The sequence below is a fragment of the Nycticebus coucang genome, chromosome 11 (genome assembly GCF_027406575.1).
Source record: "Nycticebus coucang isolate mNycCou1 chromosome 11, mNycCou1.pri, whole genome shotgun sequence".
NCBI classification, from domain to species: domain Eukaryota; kingdom Metazoa; phylum Chordata; class Mammalia; order Primates; family Lorisidae; genus Nycticebus; species Nycticebus coucang.
The window spans coordinates 126,635,791-126,654,103 of NC_069790.1; the positions used below are offsets into that span (position 1 = coordinate 126,635,791).

General features: G+C 48.6%; 1 protein-coding gene across 7 annotated transcripts in view; it reads left to right on the forward strand.

Moving 5' to 3' along the window:
* The first annotated feature begins 870 nt into the window (after nt 1-870).
* Nucleotides 871-18,313, forward strand: part of DNAJB6 (DnaJ heat shock protein family (Hsp40) member B6) — a 72,702-nt gene continuing 55,259 nt past the window's right edge. For 3 of the 7 annotated variants that reach the window (XM_053608845.1, XM_053608849.1, XM_053608850.1), the window contains exon 1: nt 871-1,007. The gene's annotated coding sequence lies outside the window, so the exon portion shown is untranslated. Of the gene's footprint in view, nt 1,008-1,084; nt 1,106-17,442; nt 18,183-18,313 lie in introns of those variants that run through there. The other 4 variants (XM_053608848.1, XM_053608846.1, XM_053608847.1 and 1 more) reach the window with 4 other exon arrangements.

Sequence of the window (18,313 nt, forward strand, 5' to 3'; positions counted from 1 at the left end):
ACCGCCTTTCTCCCGTTGGTCAGCAATGAGCTTTAATGTTTTTCTTGGCCCCCTCTTGGATAAGAAGGGCAGTTCATTCAGTAAGCCGGGAGACTTAAGATTTTTAGCTCACACCAGAACACTCTTGTAGGATTTTTGAGTGGTCCCGTTGGCCAAGGGGGCGGGGGGTGACATTCAATCAGAGGGGAATTTAAGATTTCACTGTTAGTTTACAATTGTTTGTCTGCCTCTCAAAGCTTGGACCTGTTAAGACTTTTCTTTCGCTACTCGAAATTAACATTTTTGATTCTACAGGATGTGAGTCACAATTTCCTATGCAATCACTATCTTCAAATTTTTTACGTTGGTTTTCACGTCTTGGCATCAGAATCTGACAATGCAAAGGGGTGGCGGGACGCACCTACGTCCGAGTTAAACTTCCCATTCGCCTCCACCTCTAATCACCTGAGACCTGTCCAGGCGTCCACCGTTCGTCCGGGACTTGGCAGGGACATCCAGCCCCTCCCCACGCCCAGCAGCTGCGGACCCGAGCGCAGTCGCCCCTCCCCCGAGGCCTTCGCGTCCCCGCGGGCAGCACCGCTCGCACCTGGGCCCCTGCAGCGGGCCGCGGATGCTCCCACAGGCTGCAGGGATCCCTTCCTGGCCACCTCCCAGGCCTGCCAGGATCCAGCGGGAAACACCCGTCACCCCGCCCCGAGACCCCGCGGCCTCCTGGGCCAGCCTCCTCGCCTAGACCCGAGAACCTTCGCGAAGGCGGGGGCGGGGAGAGGCTCAGCCGGGGCAGGCGTGGGCAGAGGCATCCGCGCATGCGCGGCGTCAGGACAGGGCGGAAGTCGACGTCGCCGCACCGCAGCCGCGTGACGTACTTCCTGTTTGTTGTTGGAGAAAGGAGAGAAAGGAAAGCGCGAGGACCATCCGCCACCACCAGCGCAGCCGTGCCGGAGCCGCGAGGAGCCCCGGGCCGCCGCCCCCTCCCTCCTTCCCGCCGTCGGTCGTCCGCGTCCTCGGTAAGACCGCCCCCAGCGGGCGGGGAACACCGGGGAGGGCCGCGCGTGCGGCCCGGCGGGCGGTGGAGCCGAGCTGGAGTCCCGGCCGCGGCGGTGGGGTGACCTGGGTTTCCGGGCGGGGGCGGCCGGGGCGGCGGGGGCGGGCGGCGGGGTCTGCGGCGTCCCCGCCTCTGCGCCTTCGCGGGCGCCCGGCCAGTTCCGAGGCGGTTGGGGGTGGGGCCCGTGCCTGGGGGTCCGGGGTCCGGCGGCGTGGTGGTTTTTCTCGGCCTAGGGCCAATGGGGCTGGCTACCAGAGTCCTGGTGGGTTTGCGAGGAGCGAGATCCCCGTGCTGGTCCGTTCTGCCAAGTTCGGGAGAGACGAGCGGGCGGGAGGTGGGGACGGGCGAGCCATGTTTCTAGACGTCCCGGCCGTTCCTAAGTTTGTTGACTAGCAACCTGCCTCGTTTGCGTCTCGTTTGAAAAGTCAGTTTGTCTTGCTTCACTTAAAAGTATTTGTATCTTCGTTTATTTAAAGCTTTAGCCAACGAAGGAAAAACGTTGACATGGGGAGTGTAAAATGTCTACCTTACTTTAGGTCTGAAGTAAAGTTTGGCGATAGCTGCCGTAAGGTGGTCTGGTAGTCAGGTGTGTAAACTTATCTACTAACTTTTCCACATAAACTGTTGGAAATAAGAAGTACTTATCTTGCCACCATCCGACGGAGGTTGCTTATGAAGCCGAAGGCGGCATCACATTTGGGAAGAGTAGGCTGAGTAGTTTTTGTTACTATACTTTTTCTATATTTTTGTTGGAGTTGTGGATTTTTAGTAGGATTTTATGAGACCCGGCGCGATGGCTCAACGCCTGTCATCCTAGCACTTTTAGACACAAGGCAAGTAGATTGCTTGAGCTCAGGAGTTCCACACTACTCCAAGAAAAGTAAAGTTTACTTTCAACTCAAAAAGAAGAAAAAAGGAAAAACCATCCGGGCCTTGTGGGCAGGCGCCTGTAGTCTTAGGTATTGGGGAGACTGAGGCAAGAGGATCCCTTGAGCCTAGGAGTTTTAGGGTGCTGTGAGCTCTGATCCGGCTATTGCATTCTCCCCAGGGCTACAGAGTGAGACTGTCTCAAAACATCAAAAAGGATTTTACAATCAGAATTCGCCTACTAATTGGTTTAGTAGAAAAGCTAGTGATCATAATGTTAACACACCTCTAAAAAATTTTTATTTATTTATTTATTTTAGAGACAGTCTCTCTTTGTCCCGGTCAGTAGAGTGCTGTGGCACAGCTCACAACAACCTCCAACTCCTGGACTTGGGTGATTTTCTTGCTTCAGCCTCCTGAGTAGCTGGGACTACAGGTGCTTGCCTGAATGCTCTGCTATATATTTTTTTTTTTTGCAGTGTTCTTTTTTTTTTTTTTTTTTGGCGGGGGCTGGGTTTGAACCCGCCACCTCTTGCATATGGGGCCAGCGCCCTACTCCTTTGAGCCACAGGCGCCGCCCCCACCCTGCTATTTTTTTGTTGCAGTTTGGCGGGACAGGGTTGGAACCCAGCACCCACGGTATATGGGGTTGGCACCCTACCCACTGAACCACAGGCGCTGCCCAAAGTTAACACATCTTTTAAACTTGGTTGCTGCTTGTTCATGTTCACTCCCGTTTTTCATAATAATTTTAGGTATTAAAATGATGGTTTCTGAATGGGATTTTGTGCATCTTCCTCTTCCCCTGCCACCGTGCCATCCCTTTCCCTTGCTGTCTTTGGGGAGGTTTAATCCAGGTTTTTCTTGTTTCCATTACTGAGAGCTTCAAGCTCCCATGGGGTTGAGGCTGTCTTTTACATTAATAGCTTTTTTTTTTTTTTTTTTGAGACAGAGTCTCACTATGTCACCTTGGAATGGTGCTGTGGCGTCACAGCGATTCTCTTGGGCTTAAGCGATTCTCTTCCTAAGCCTCCAAAGTAGCTGGGACTTCTTACAGGTGCCTGCCACAACGCCCGGCTATTTTGTTGCAGTTGTTTAGCTGGCCCGGGCTGGCTTTGAACTGGCCACCCGAGGTGTATGTGGCTGGCTCCTAATCACTGTGCTATGGGCGCTGAGCCTTTTAAATTTCTGTGCTCTGTGTTAAAGTGGTAAGTACTCCACGTGCATACTTTAATGAGCTGTGGAGTTTTGGGGTTATGTGGAACATGAAACTCGGGAAGTAAGTTGCCTTGGAGTAGTTTGGAGGTATTGGTGGTATGACAGGAAACAGAAGAAAAGAAATGAAAAGTTGGTGGGGGTTTTTTTTTTTTTTTTTTTTTTTTTGAGTCAGTCTTGCTCTTTAGCTGGGGATACGGTGCAGTGGTGTCATCATAACTCACTCCGTACAACCTCCTCGCCCAAGCCTCTACCACATCTGACTAATTTTCTTCGATTTTTGGCAGAACCAGGGTTGCTCAGACTGGTCTGCTCAACTCCTAAGTTCAAGCAATCCACCTCCTTCAGCCTCCCAGAGTGCTGGGATTACAGGTGTGGGCCACCCAGCCTCACCCAGAAGTTGGTTTTTGAAAAATGCTATACTGTCCAGGAGTAATGGCTCTAGTCAAGAGTTCCATAGCAGCTTGAGCAGGAACAAGATTCTGTCCCTATCAAAAATAGAAAAATGAGGGTGGCGCCTGTGGCTCAGTCGGTAAGGCGCCAACCCCATATACCGAGGGTGGCGGGTTCAAACCCGGCCCCGGCCAAACTGCAACCAAAAAACAGCCGGGCGTTGTGGCAGGCGCCTGTAGTCCCAGCTACTCGGGAGGCTGAGGCAAGTGGAGGTTGCTGTGAGCTGTGTGTGGCCACGGCACTCTACCGAGGGCCATAGTGAGACTCTGTCTGTACAAAAAAAAAAATGGAAAAATGAGCCAGGTGTTGTGGTGGGCGCCTGTAGTCCCAGCTACTCAGGAGGCTGAGGCAGGAGGATTGATTGAACTCAATAGTTCGAGGTTGCTGTGAGCTAGGCTGATTGCAGGGCATTGTACCCAGGGTGGTAGAGTGAGATTGTCTCAAAAAAAAAAAAAAAGAAAAAAAGCCGTATTAAATGTGGTAGAAGATGAGAAAGGTGTTGGAATTACATCACGGAGGGCTTTTATTTATTTTTATTTTTTTTGCAGTTTTTGGCTGGGGCTGGGTACTCCACCTTCGGTATATGGGGCCAGCATCCTACTCCTTTGAGCCACAGGCGCCACCCAATCACTGAGAGGTTTTTTAAGAATTTGAGATGCGGGCGGCGCCTGTGGCTCAGCGGGTAAGGCGCCGGTCCCATATGCCGGAGGTGGTGGGTTCAAACCCAGCCCCAGCCAAATTAAAAAAAAAAAAAAAGAATTTGAGATGCATTCAGTACCTTCTTTAATACATCAGTGTTTTATTTTTTATTTTTGAGACAGTCTCACTTGGTCACCCTGGGTAGAGCGCTATGGTGTCTTAACTCACATCAACCTCAAACTCTTGTCCTCAAGTGATCCTTCTTGCCTGAGTCCCCCTAGTAGCTGGGACTACAGGTGCTGGCCACATGCCTAGCTAGTTTTTCTATTTTTAGTAGAGTAAGGGTCTCAACTCTTGCTCAGTCTGGTCTCCAACTTGAGCTCAAGCAGTTCACCAGCCTCGGCCTTCCAGAGTGCTGTCACTACAGGCGTGAGCCATCATGCCCGGTCCAATGCATCAGTGTTTTAAAATGTATTTTCACAGTATTATAGTTTTAGATTTGGGTGAAACTTCTGGCTGCAGGACAGACTTCTCTGGAGGACTGGAAGGGGACTGGAGTATGGTTTAATACCGAGAAGACTAAGTTACGAATAGGAAATTATAGTGTGATCCTTGCAACTAAGTTTCATACAGCAGCTTTTGTGTTTTTTTTTTTTTTGAGACAGTCTCACTTTGTCACCTCTTGGCAGAGTGCTGTGGCACCACCATAGGTCATAGCACCCTCAAACTCCTGGGCTTATGCAATTCTCTTGCCTCAGCCTCCCAAATAGCTGGGACTACAGGTGCCTGGCTGTTTTTAGAGACGAGGACTCGCTCTGGGTCAGGCTGGTCTCGAACCTGTGAGCTCAGGCAACCCACCGCCTTGACCTCCCAAGTGCTGTAATTACAGGCCTGAGCCAGGCAGCTGATTTTTTTTGAGACAATAGTCTTACTTTGTCATCCTGGGTAGAGTGCTGTGGGCTTAGGCGATTCTTTTGCCTCAGCCTCCCAAGTAGCTGGGACTACAATCACCCGCCAGAACGCCCAGCTATTTTTTTGGCCCGGGCCTGGTTTGAACCCACCACCCTCGGTATACATGGGGCCGGTGCCCTACTCACTCAGCCGCAGGCACCGCCTGCCTTACTTTTTTTCCACTGAGTGTAGAACCAGGAAGACAGCACAGGTGTGTTAATACCTTAGTGTTTTGTCTTGAGTAAAGATCAACTTCTTTTGGCTTATGCTTACACATGATGAAACACTTTTAAATCACTTGTGATGCCTTTTGGAAAGGAGTTAGAGAATATAATCAGCTTTTATATTTGTGAGTTGATATTTTAGTAGTACTAAAACACCTTTTTTCTCTATTTACTCTGAAATGATTGTGATAAAAGTCTGGTTTTAAGTTCATCCAGCACACCACCTAGTGGTGTGAGGCGGGTAACTGTGTGCTTATTGGCCAGCAACACCAGCGCCTGGCAGGACAGCCCTAGGGAACAGGGTAGTGAGAAGAAAAGTGAAGGTGGTAAAAGGAAGATTGTGTTAGAAATGACAAGTGTCGGAATGCACAGACAGTGGTACAGCCAGACTGGAGAAAAAATGACTTCAGTGGATGTCAGCTAGTAAAAATTTGATCCTTTTATTGGTATTAATAACTTTTAGAAATACAAAATCATAGTTAACACATTTGTTATTTGCAACATCGTACATAAAAGGTAAATTAAAAAAATATCTTTAATGTGGGGAAGATTAATTTCTGGAAAAATAAAAGTTCAGGGCGGCGCCTGTGGCTCAGTTGGTAAGGCGCCGGCCCCATATACCGAGGGTGGCGGGTTCAAACCTGGCCCTGGCTGAACTGTAACCAAAAAATAGCTGGATGTTGTGGCGGGCGCCTGTAGTCCCAGCAACTTGGGAGGCTGAGGCAAGAGAACCGCTTAAGCCCAGGAGTTGGAGGTTGCTGTGAGCTTTGTGAGGCCCCGGCACTCTACCAAGGGCCATAAAGTGAGACTCTGTCTCTACAAAAAAAAAAAAAAGTTCAAATTTCTTTCTTTCTTTTTTTTTTTTTGTAGGGACAGAGTCTCACTGTACTGCCCTTGCTAGAGTGCCGTGGCATCACACGGCTCACAGCAACCTCTAACTCTTGGGCTTCCGCAATTCTCTTGCCTCAGCCTCCTGAGCAGCTGGGACTACAGGCGCCCGCCACAACGCCCGGCTATTTTTTGGCTGCAGTTTGGCCGGGGCTGGGTTTGAACCCGCCACCCTCGGCATATGGGGCCAGCGCCCTGCTCACTGAGCCACAGGCGCCGCCCTAAAAGTTCAATATTGCATCAAAGAGGAGAAAGTTTTTTGTTTTTTTAAACAATTTTTTTTTTTTTTTTTGTAGAGACAGTCTCACTTTATGGCCCTCGGTACACAGCTCACAGCAACCTCCAACTCCTGGGCTTACGCGATTCTCTTACCTCAGCCTCCTGAGCAGCTGGGACTACAGGCGCCCGCCACAACGCCCGGCTATTTTTTTTTTTTTTTTTGTTGCAGTTTGGCCGGGGCTGGGTCCGACCGAACCCGCCACCCTCGGCATATGGGGCCGGCGCCCTACTCACTGAGCCACAGGCGCCGCCCTTTTTAAACAATTTTTAACACTTTATTTCAAATGCTCTATCTTATTTGGCCTAGTTTGGTTCCTTTTGAAATTGTTTCTGTATTTAAAATTTGTAAGGAGGTTTTGGCCATGCCAAATAAAAAACAAGCATTGCGGGCTGCGCCTGTGGCTCTGTCAGTAGGGCGCCGGCCCCATATACTGAGGGTGGCGGGTTCAAACCTGGCCCCGGCTGAACTGCAACCAAGAAATGGCCGGGCGTTGTGGCGGGCGCCTGTGGTTCCAGCTGCTCTGGAGGCTGAGGCAAGAGAATCGCTGGAGCCCAGGAGTTGGAGGTTTCTGTGAGCTGTGTGATGCCACGGCACTCTACCGAGGGCTATAGGGTGAGACTCTGTCTCTACAAAAAAAAAAAAACAAAAAAAACGAGCATTGCTTCTGGCTGTGATACTTTTGAACTCTTTGTATATCAAAAATACGCCAGGATTTTGGGGTTCTTAACCTCTGCTGTGAAGTCACTTCTTTGGAAAAAAGTTTTCTTGCACAATAGGTGATTTTTTGTCCCCTTTAAAATTCTTGGGCGGTTGAGACAGGAGGATCCCTTGAGCCCAGGAGTTTGGGAGATGGTAAGATTCTGTCTCAAAAAGAAAAAATTTGTACGTTTTATTTACCAAAGACATTTAAAAACTATGTCTTAGGTCAGGTCGGCTGCAGTGGCTCATGCCTGCAATTCTAGCATTCTGGGAGGCCAAGGCGGGTGGATTGCCTGAACTCAGGAGTTCCAGAGTTCTTTCTGCTCACCTGAGCAAGAGACTCTGTCTCTACTAAAAATAGAAAAAATCTAGGGGGACGGTGGTGGCAGGTGCCTGTAGTTCCAGATACTTGGGAGGCTGAGGCAAGAGGATATCCTGAGCCCCCAAGAGTTTGAGGTGGCTGTGAACTATGGTGATGCCACAGCACTGAAATCCAGGGTGACAGAGTGAGACTATGTCTGTGTCTTGTACGGGCTCTGGCGGTATGATTATGAACTGTATGTTGGTAAATCCTTAAGCCCATCTCCTCTGCCACGTTGAAGATGGCTTATTCCTCCAGGTGGGCTTTGAATCTTACAGCATTCCTTTGTGCCTTAGAGCAACCTACAGGACCCAGAATGCTCAGAAAATATTGAAGAATTTGGGTGGTTTTCTGGTTTATGTCCTGGTTATTCTCCAGTGATTAATACGGGAATCCAGAATTAAGGAAAGTTATAAAAATGTGCATAATACACAGTTACAGTTCACCAGCACTGGAGACTGATTAGTTGCCTTTTTTTTTTTTAAAGATACAAGAGATTTAAGACGTAACTATCTGACAGGTGATGACTGCTAGTCTAAAGTAATGGCCTTTGAGTAATAAAGAAAGTAACTTGCTGTGTTGGAGGAATGTTGTAGTAAATAGTAGACTGGAATGTAATCTGTGAATGTAATGTGTAAGGTGATCTGTGATAAGGAATCATAGTTCACTATTGTGGTTTTATTTTTTCTCCTAATTATGTATTTGCAAATTTATCAGATGATGAAAGGACACTTGGGAAACTTCTCCAGGTATAAATTTAAATATAAATTTGTCATTTATTGTAAACTTCTTGCCTGCTTCCATTCCATTAAGCAAATAGTATTACACTAAAGTAGTTTGATGCTGCCACATGATTTGAACTTTTCCTTAAAAAAATGTTTTTTTTGGGGTGGTGCCTGTGGCTCAAGGAGTAGGGCGCCAGTCCCATATGCCGGAGGTGGTGGGTTCAAACCTAGCCCTGGCCAAAAACCAAAAAAAAAAAAAAAAAAAAAAAAAAAAGTTTTTTTGGCTCGGCGCCTGTGGCTCAAAAGGCTAAGGCACCAGCCACATACACCTGAGGTGTGGCAGGTTCAAATCCAGACATCTGCAACCAAAAAAAAAATAGCTGGACGTTGTGGCGGGCACCTGTAGTCCCAGGAGTTGAAGGTTGCTGTGAGCTGTAATGTCATGGCACTCTACCCAGGGCGACAGCTTGAGGCTCTGTCTCCAAAAAAAAAAAAAAAAAAGTTTTATTTATAATTACCCCTTTTCTGGCTGGGTGTCCATTGCTTAGTGGTTAGGGCAACGGCCACATGGCACCAGTGCTGGTGGGTTTGAACCCGGCCCGGGCCTGCTAAATAAAAACAAATAGCCGAGCGTTGTGGCGGGCACCTGTAGTCCCACCTACTAGAGAGGCTGAGGCAAGAGAATCGCTTGAGCCCAGGAGTTAGAGGTTCCTGTGAGCTATGATGCCACAGCAGTCTACCGAGGGCAACATAGATTCTGTCTCATTTAAAAAAAAAAAAAAAAAACAACAAAACAGGCTCTGCGCTCATAGCACAGTGGTTGCAGCATCAGCCACATACACCGAGGCCGGCGGGTTCAAACCCAGCCTGGGCCAGCAATGTCAGCTGCAACAAAAAATAGCCGGGCTTTGTGGCAGGTGCCTGTAGTGCCAGTACTGGGAAGGCTGAGGCACAAGAATTGCTTAAACCCAAGAGTTTGAGATTGCTGTAAGCTGTGATGCCATGATATTCTACCGAGGACCACATAGTGAGACTCTGTTTTAAAAAAATAAAATAAAAATAACTCTTTTCTAGAAGTAATGAGTATTTTAATTTTTTTCTTTCTTTTCATGTATTTTCTTTTTGAGACAGGTTCACTGTGTCGTTCTCTGTAGAGTGCAGTGGCCTCAAACTCTTGGGCTTAAGCGATTCTCTTGCCTCAGCCTCCAAAGTAGCTGGGGTTACTGAGTATGTGTGATGCTTGTTTTCTTTTTTTTTTCTTTTTTTTTTTTTGAGGCAGAGTCTCACTATGTTGCCCTTGGTAGAGTCCCATGATGTCACAGCTCACAGCAACCTCCAACTCCTGTGCTTAAGTGATTCTCTTGCTTCAGCCTCCCGAGTAGCTGGGACTACAGGTGCCTGCCACAACGCCCAGCTATTTTTGGGTTGCAGTTCAGCCGGGGTTGGGTTTGAACCCGCCACCCTCGGTATTTGGGGCCGGTGCCTTACTGACTGAGTCACAGGGGCCGCCCACCCCATGTATTTTCTTAATTTGCTGGTTTTTATGCTAAGGATAGTGAAATGTCTTTAGCGGACATGAGACCTTGTGACCTCTTGAAGGTATTGCTTAAAAAACCTTAAGTAATAAAATTACTAATAGAATATTACTTAAGGGCTTGGTGCCCTTAGCAAAGTGGTTATGGCACCAGCCACATACACCGAGGTTGGCGGATTCAGACCCAGCCCTGACCAGCTAAACAACAGTGACAACTGCAACAAAATAGCCGGGTGTTGTGGTGACGCCTATAGTTCCAGCTACTTGGGAGGCTGAGGCAAGAGAATCGCATAAGTCCAAGAGTTTGAGGTTGCTGTGAGCTGTAACACCAGTGCAACTCTACCAAGGGTGACATAGTGAGATTCTGTCTCAAAAAAATAATCATGTAGTGGCTCAGTGCCGGTAGCACAATGATTATGGCACCTGGCAGGTTCAAAACCAGCCTGGGCCAGCTAAACAACAATGACATCTGCAACAAAAGAAAAAATAGTTGGGCCTTGTGGCGGTCACCTGTAGTCCCAGCTACTTGGGAGGCTGAGGAAAAGAGAATCGCTTAAGCCCAAGAGTTGGAGGTTGCTGTGAGCAAGGCCATGCATGGCACTATTGAGGATGACATGGTGAGGGCAACATGTCTTAAAAAAAAAAAAAAAAAGAAGGGCGGCGCCTGTGGCTCAGTGAGTAGGGCGCCAGCCCCATATGCCGAGGGTGGCGGGTTCAAACCCAGCCCCGGCCAAACTGCAACCAAAAAATAGCCGGGCGTTGTGGTGGGCGCCTGTAGTCCCAGCTGCTCGGGAGGCTGAGGCAAGAGAATCGCGTAAGCCCAAGAGTTAAGAGGTTGCTGTGAGCCGTGTGACGCCACGGCACTCTACCCGAGGGCGGTACAGTGAGACTCTGTCTCTACAAAAAAAAAAAAAAAAGAAAAAATCTGGGCTGCGCCTGCGGCTCAAAGGAGTGGGGCGGCAGCCCCATATACCCGAGGTAGTGGGTTCAAACCCAGCCCCAACCAAAAGCTGCAAAAACAAACAAAAATCATGTAGTATGTGGAGTATTCTGTGGGTGGGTGGACTGTAGTGAACAGCTTTCTGGAAATAGGAAATTTTTTATCCCTTCAGCTCCATTTTCAATATTGAGTGTCTTTTATTGGAACAAAGGAATTTGTGTGTATTTCCCAGGGCTTGGTTGGAGGAAGACATTTTTTGCAAGGGGAGCAGAGTTTCTTGGATGCTAGATGCAGAGATGTTTGAAAATGACTGCATGCGTAGAAAGATAGTCACTTTTTTTTTTTTTTTTATTTTGTAGTTTTTGGCCAGGGCTGGGTTCGAACCCGCCACCTCCGGCATATGGGGCTGGCGCCCTACTCCTTTGAGCCATAGGTGCTGCCCGATAGTCACTTTTTTTTTTTTTTTTTTTTTGTAGAGACAGAGTTTCTCTTTATGGCCCTAGGTAGAGTGCCATGGCATCACATAGCTCACAGCAACCTCCAACTCCTGGGCTTAAGCGATTCTCTTGCCTCAGCCTCCCAAGTAGCTGGGACTACAGGTGCCCGCCACAACACCCAGCTATTTTTTTGTTGCAGTTCGGCCGGGGCCGGGTTTGAACCCGCCACCCTCGGTATATGGGGCCGGCACCTTACCGACTGAGCCACAGGTGCCGCCCCCGATAGTCACTTTTAATAAGATTATAACTTCATTTAGGTGGATGGCTAGGCTTTGGGACTTAGAGTAAGAAAAAGTATAAACGTCTAAACACTTACTGAACTTTTTTTCCCCTAAGCCTCCCAAGTAGCTGGGACTACAGGTGCCCCGCTATTTTTTGGTTGCAGTTTGGCCCGGGCCGGGTTTGAACCCGCCACCTTCAGTATACGGGGCCAGCGCCCTACCCACTGAGCCACAGGCGTCACCCCACTTACTGAACTTTTTGAGGTCTTTTTTTTTTTTTTGGCCGGGGCTGGGTTTGAACCCGCCACCTCCAGCATATGGGACCGGCGCCCTACTCCTTGAGCCACAGGCGCCGCCCTGAACTTTTTGAGGTCTTTGACTCAGTTATAACCTGCAGCAGAATGATAGTGGTACCATAAGATTATAGTGGAACTGAAAATATTCCTATTGCTAAAGCCAGGTGCAGTGGCCCACTCCTGCAAGCCTAGCACTTTGGAAGGCTGAGGTGGATGGATTTGTCTGAGCTCAGGAGGTTGAGACCAGCCTGAGCAAGAGGGAGCATCTCTGAAAATAGCTGGATATTGTGGTAGGTGCCTGTAGTCCCGACTACTTGGGAGGCTGAGGCAAGACAATCGCTTGAGCCCAAGAGTTCCACTGCTTCTATTGAGGGTGACAAAGTGAGACTGTTTCTCAAAAATTCCTATTGCCTAGTGCTGTGTTTGTTGGTGACTCTGATGCAGACAAGCCTACGTGCTGCCAGGTACATAAAACCACAGCACATAACGTGGTGCAGAGTCCATAATACTGGATTACCAGCTGCTGCTGGTGTATTTGGTGTACTGTCTTTTTTTTTTTTTTGAGACAAAATCTTACTTTGAAGCCGCAGGAGCAAAGGAAATTTCATCCCAAAATACGATTCCTTGGTGTATAGAATATTTTAAATTAAAAGCCATTTTTGATCAGAAAGCACTGGCCTCTCTAAAACCTGAGTAACCTGATTTAGAATCAGAAAAGGCTGCTGGCCTCCTTATCACTTGCTAATAGACCTGGCTACAAGGTCTTTTGAAGCACAATACCTGCCTCTCAGGTTAATTTACAAATCAATGTTTCCCACCATCTACCCATTGCCTTCTAGCAACCACTTGCTACACACATATTTTCAAGTTTCTCTTACCTCTACCTTTTAAAAGGCATCTTTATTTATTTATTTATTTATTTATCTTTTTGTAGAGACAGAGTCTCACTGTACCGCCCTCTGGTAGAGTGCCGTGGCGTCACATGGCTCACAGCAACGTCTAACTCTTGGGCTTACGCGATTCTCTTGCCTCAGCCTCCCCAGCAGCTGGGACTACAGGCGCGTGCCACAACGCCCGGCTATTAAGGCATCTTTATATGTTTATTTTTTTGAGACGGAATCTCACTGTGTTGCCCTCAGTAGAGTGCTGTGGCATCACAGCAACCTCAAACTCTTGGGTTTAAGCGATTCTCTTGCTTCAGCCTCCCAAGTAGCTGGGACTACAGGCGCCCGCTATAATGCCTGGCTATTTTTTGTTGCAGTTGTTTAGCTGGCCTGGGCCGGATTTGAACCCCCCACCTTTGGTGTATGTGGCTGGTGCCATAACCACTGTGCTACAGGCATCTTTAAAAACTGCTGACTAGGCTCGGCGCCTGTGGCTTAAGCGATTCTCCTGCCTCAGCCTCCCGAGCAGCTGGGACTACAGGCACCAGCCACATACACCTGAACTGGCGGGTTCGAATCCAGCCTGGGCCCACCAAATAACAGTGACGGCTGCAACCAAAAAATAGACAGGCGTTGTGGCAGGTTCCTGTACTCCCAGCCACTTGGGAAGCAGAGGCCGTAGAATTGCTTGAGCCCAGGATTTGGAGATTGCTGTGAGCTGTGATGTCACATTACTCTACCCAGGGCGACAGCTTGAGGCTCTGTCTCAAAAAAAAAAAAAAAAAAAAAAAACAAACAGGGCGGCGCCTGTGGCTTAGTCGGTAAGGCGCCCCATATACCGAGGGTGGCGGGTTCAAACCCGGCCCTGGTCAAACTGCAACCAAAAAATAGCGGGGCGCTGTGGCGGGCGCCTGTAGTCCCAGCTGCTCGGGAGGCTGAGGCAGGAGAATCGCTTAAGCCCAGGAGTTGGAGGTTGCTGTGAGCTGTGTGAGGCCACAGCACTCTACAGACGGCCATAAAGTGAGATTCTGTCTCTACAAAACAAACAAACAAACAAAACTGCTGACTATAGCTGACACTTTGGGAAATCATTCTTGTGATTCTCCCTATGTGCATGGTATTTGGAAATAAACTTTCTCTTACTAATCTACGGTAACTGTGAGTTGATCTTTTTAGCAAACCAGCCTGGGGAAAAAGGGCAAGTTTCACCATGATCCCTTCAAAGCCCTTGGCGTCACAGCTCACAGCAACCTCAAACTCTTGGGCTGAAGTGATTCTCTTCCCTCAGTCTCCCAAGTAGCTGGGACTACAGCCACAATGCCTGGCTAGTTTTCAGAGACAGGGTTTTGCTCTTGTTCAGGCTGGCTGGTCTCCAACTCCTGAGCTCAAGTTATCCACCCATCTGGCCTCCCAGAGTGTTGGGAATAGAGGCATGAACTACTGAGCTTGCGTGTAATTCTATCTTTTTTTAATTTTTCTTTTTTTTTCAGTTTTTGGCCGGGGCCGGATTTGAACCCACCACCTCTGGTATGTGGGGCCAGCGCCCTACTCCTTTGAGCCACAGGTGCCGCCCCTGGAATTCTATCTTAATCTTTTAGTAGGCTGGACAGGATCACTCTCTCCTGTAATACCAGCACTCTGGGAGGCTGAGGCGGAGGGGATCAAGGTAGGATCAGGAGGGAAGCTCTGGAGAGCCTGGGTCTGATCATGACCCTCCTCCTTGGGGTGTGTGCCATTCGAGATGCTGCTCAGCCTGGGGCCTCAGGTTTCCCAGCTGAGAGATGAGGACACTGATAGTGTTGGGGGAGGAAGAAAGCATAACTGTAAGTGCTCAAATGTGGGTTGCTGTGCCCAGTACTGCCCCGGCCTGCGGGGAATTCAACGGGGACCTGGGAAACAAAGGGGTCAGTCGAATGAGGGGACAAGAGACACGAAAGAATGAGAGCAAGTCAAGAGTCTGATGAAGCTCCGTCGAGTTTATTTTTCAGCTGGACTTACAAGCACACAAACGAGGAAGTAACTAAGGGCTATTCCTAACAGGGCGGGGAGGGGGCTAGTTTCTGGAAAATTACTAGAAGGACCCTAAGGCGGGGGGTGCATTTTTGAGGAGATATGCAAGGGGAAAGTACCGTTGCTGTTTATGGTTGAATTCCTGAGAACAGTTTGCTCGTAAAATCAAGATAGCAAGGGGCATTTTTGTGATATGTTTTGGCTCCCGGCACAGTACTTTTGTGAACGTATGAGGATATTTATTACAATATGGTCAGACACTCAGACCATTGTTGACATTTCCAGTACAGGAAATGTTGCTGTTGGTAAATTAGTGTGTTGACCACAGCACATGGACTTGAGAGAGAAGGGACAGCTTTGTGTGCATTGGGAGGAGTGGTCTCCTGTGATCTCTCATGAGAGGTAGGAGGGAGTGTGGGACACCAGGTGGGTGCTCTCCAGAAAGCACAGAGCTCCCCTGAGGGGTCTTTGGGTTTTGATCTGTGGCTTCCCCTGTTCCATCCAGCTCCAGAAGAGAAGCTATAGCAGTGATTCTCAACCTGGGGCATTTTTACTCCCCTACCCTTCAGTCCCTTCCACCACCTGGGGGGATTTCTGGCAATGTCTGAAAACTTTTTTTTTTTGCAGTTTTTGGCGGGAGGTGGGGTGGGGGGGCTGGGTTTGAACTCACCACCTCCAGCATACGAGGCCTGCACCCTACTCGCTTGAGCCATAGGCGCTGAGCCTCTGAAAACTTTTTTTTTTTTTTTTGAGACCGAGCCTCAAGCTGTCACCCTGGGTAGAGTGCTGTAGCATCATGGCTCACAGCAACTTCCAACTCCTGGGCTTAAGTGATTCTCTTGCCTCAGCCTCCCAAGTAGCTGGGACTACAGGCACCTGCCACAATGCCTGGCTAATTTTTGGTTGCAGCCATCGTTGTTTAGCAGGCCCCGTGCTGGATTCGAACCTGCCAGCTTAGGTGTATGTGGCTGGTGCCTTAGCCGCCTGAGCCACAGGCGCCGAGCCAACCTCTGAAAACTTAAATGGTCAGAACTGTGGCCTGGAGCACTTGAGACCAGGGTTTGGAGATTATACTGAGCTGTGATAATACCTCTGCAATCTAGCCTTCACAATAGATAGAAATTACGTCTCTGGGGGAAAAACACCCAAAGCAATGGGGCGTGGTGGCTCATGCTTGTAATCATAGCACTCTGGGAGGTGGAGATGGGAGAATAGAAAAATTATCTGGGCATTGTGGTGGTGCCTGTAGTCTTCAGGAGGCCAAGGCAGGAGGATTGCTTGAGCCCAGAAATTTCATGTTGCTGTGAGCTGTGAGCTTGGGCCACAGAGTTGAAAGGTTCTGGACCCAAGAGTGAAAGATCATTCCCAGGTGAGAAACGAAAGAGAGACTCTCCCTGTTCTGTAGAAATAATGTTTTTTTTGTGTGTGTGTGTTGGGGGGACAGTGCCTCAAGCTGTTGTGCTGGGTAGAGTACCTTGGCATCACAGCTTACAGCAACCTCCAACTCTTGGGTTTAAGCAATTCTTTTGCCTCAGCCTCTCTCAAGTAGCTGGGACTACAGGTGCCCGCCACAATGCCTGGCTATTTTTTTTTTTTTTTTGTAGAGACAGAGTCTCACTTTATGGCCCTCGGTAGAGTGCCGTAGCCTCACACAGCTCACAGCAACCTCCAACTCCTGGGCTTAAGCGATTCTCTTGCCTCAGCCTCCCGAGTAGCTGGGACTACAGGCGCCCGCCACAACGCCCGGCTATTTTTTGGTTGCAGTTCGACCGGGGCCGGGTTTGAACCCACCACCCTCGGTATATGCGGCTGGTGCCTTACCGACTGAGCCACAGGCGCCGCCCTTGGCTATTTTTTTTTTAAATTTTTTTCTTCTGTTGCAGTTTGGCCAGGGCCGGGTTTGAACCCGCCACCCTCAGTATATGGCACCCTACCCACTGAGCCACAGGCGCCGCCCTCAGGTCTGCCTCTGATTAATTTTCTGGCTGTTTCTATCATCCAAGGTCTTTCTATCTTAGGAGCTGGACTCTATTTAAGTTTGCTATATTTTGTCTAACGTTTCTGGGTGTTTGTGCTAAGATGTAGTTCTCTATTAGATCGTTGTCTAATATATTTGGGTTTTTTTCTTATGGGGTTCCTGGACTGGTAACAAACAGATTGTTTATTGATTGATTGAGACATTTATTCATTTATTTGGTTTATTTATTTATTTATTATTATTTATTTTTGCAGTTTTTGGCTGGGGCTGGGTTTGTACCCGCCACCTCCGGCATATGGGGCCGGTGCCCTACTCCTTTGAGCCACAGGTTGCTCTATTTATTTATTTTTTAAACAGCTTTTTACAATTTATTTTTTTTTTTTATTTTTAAAAATTTATTTTTTATGCGCCTGTAGTCCCAGCTACTCGGGAGGCTGAGGCAAGAGAATCGCTGAAGCCCAGGAGTTGGAGGTTGCTGTGAGCTGTGTGATGCTACAGCACTCTACCGAGGGCTATAAAGTGAGACTCTGTCTCTACCAGAAAAAAAAAAATTATTTTTAATTTCAGTGTGCTTGTTCATTCTTCTTTGTTTGAAGTACTCCTTTTTTGTTGATTTTCTTTCTCCTGCGGTGCTGGCTGTTTTTGATGTTGTTAGTAGAGATGGGGTCTTACTCTGGCTCACTGCTGCTCATATGGGTTTTGAACCTCTGAGCTCAGGCAATCCACCCGCCTCGGCCTCCCACAGCGCTGGGACTACAGGCGTGAGCCACCACGCCCGGCCGCTTTTTACAGTTTTTTTATTTTTATTTTTATTTTTTTGGCCAGGGCTGGGTTTGAACCCACCACCTCTGGTATATGGGGCCAGCGCCCTACTCCTTTGAGCCACAGGCGCCGCCCTATTTATTTTTTTGAGACAGTCTCAAGCTGTCGCCCTGGGTAGCATGTCATGGCATCACAGCTCACAGCAACCTTCAACTCTTGAGCCTAAGTGATTCTCCTGCCTCAGCCTCCCAAGTAGCTGGGACTATAGGTGCTCCTTACAACGCCTGGCTGTTTTTCTGTTGCATTTGTCATTGTTGCTTTAGCTGGCCCAGGCTGGATACAAACCCACAAGCCTCGGTATTTGTGGCTGGTGCCATGCTCTCTGAGCTTTGGGGGCCACCACTGTTTGAGACATTTATTTTTTTGAGACAGGATTCGTCTCTGTAGCCCAGGCTGGAGTGCAGTGGCATCATAGCTCACTGTACCAAACTCCTGGGCTCCTATAGTCTTACCCCATCAGCCTCCTAAGTAGCTGGGAATATAGGCACACGTTACTGTATCTGGATAATTTTCCCTTTTTTTTTTTTTATTTGAGACAATCTCACTGTGTCGCCCTGGGTAGAGTGCAGTGGTGTCATAGCTCACAGCAACATCCAACTCTTGGGCTCAAGGGATGCTCCTGCCTCAAACCTTCCAAGTAGCTGGGACTACAGGTACCTGCCACCACCCTTCATGATTTTTAGGAATGGGGTCTTGCTTTCGTCAGAGTGGTCTCGAACTCAGGCAAATCACCCACTTTGGCCTACTGGAGTGATGTGGCAGGCTCATGCCTGTAAACCCAGTG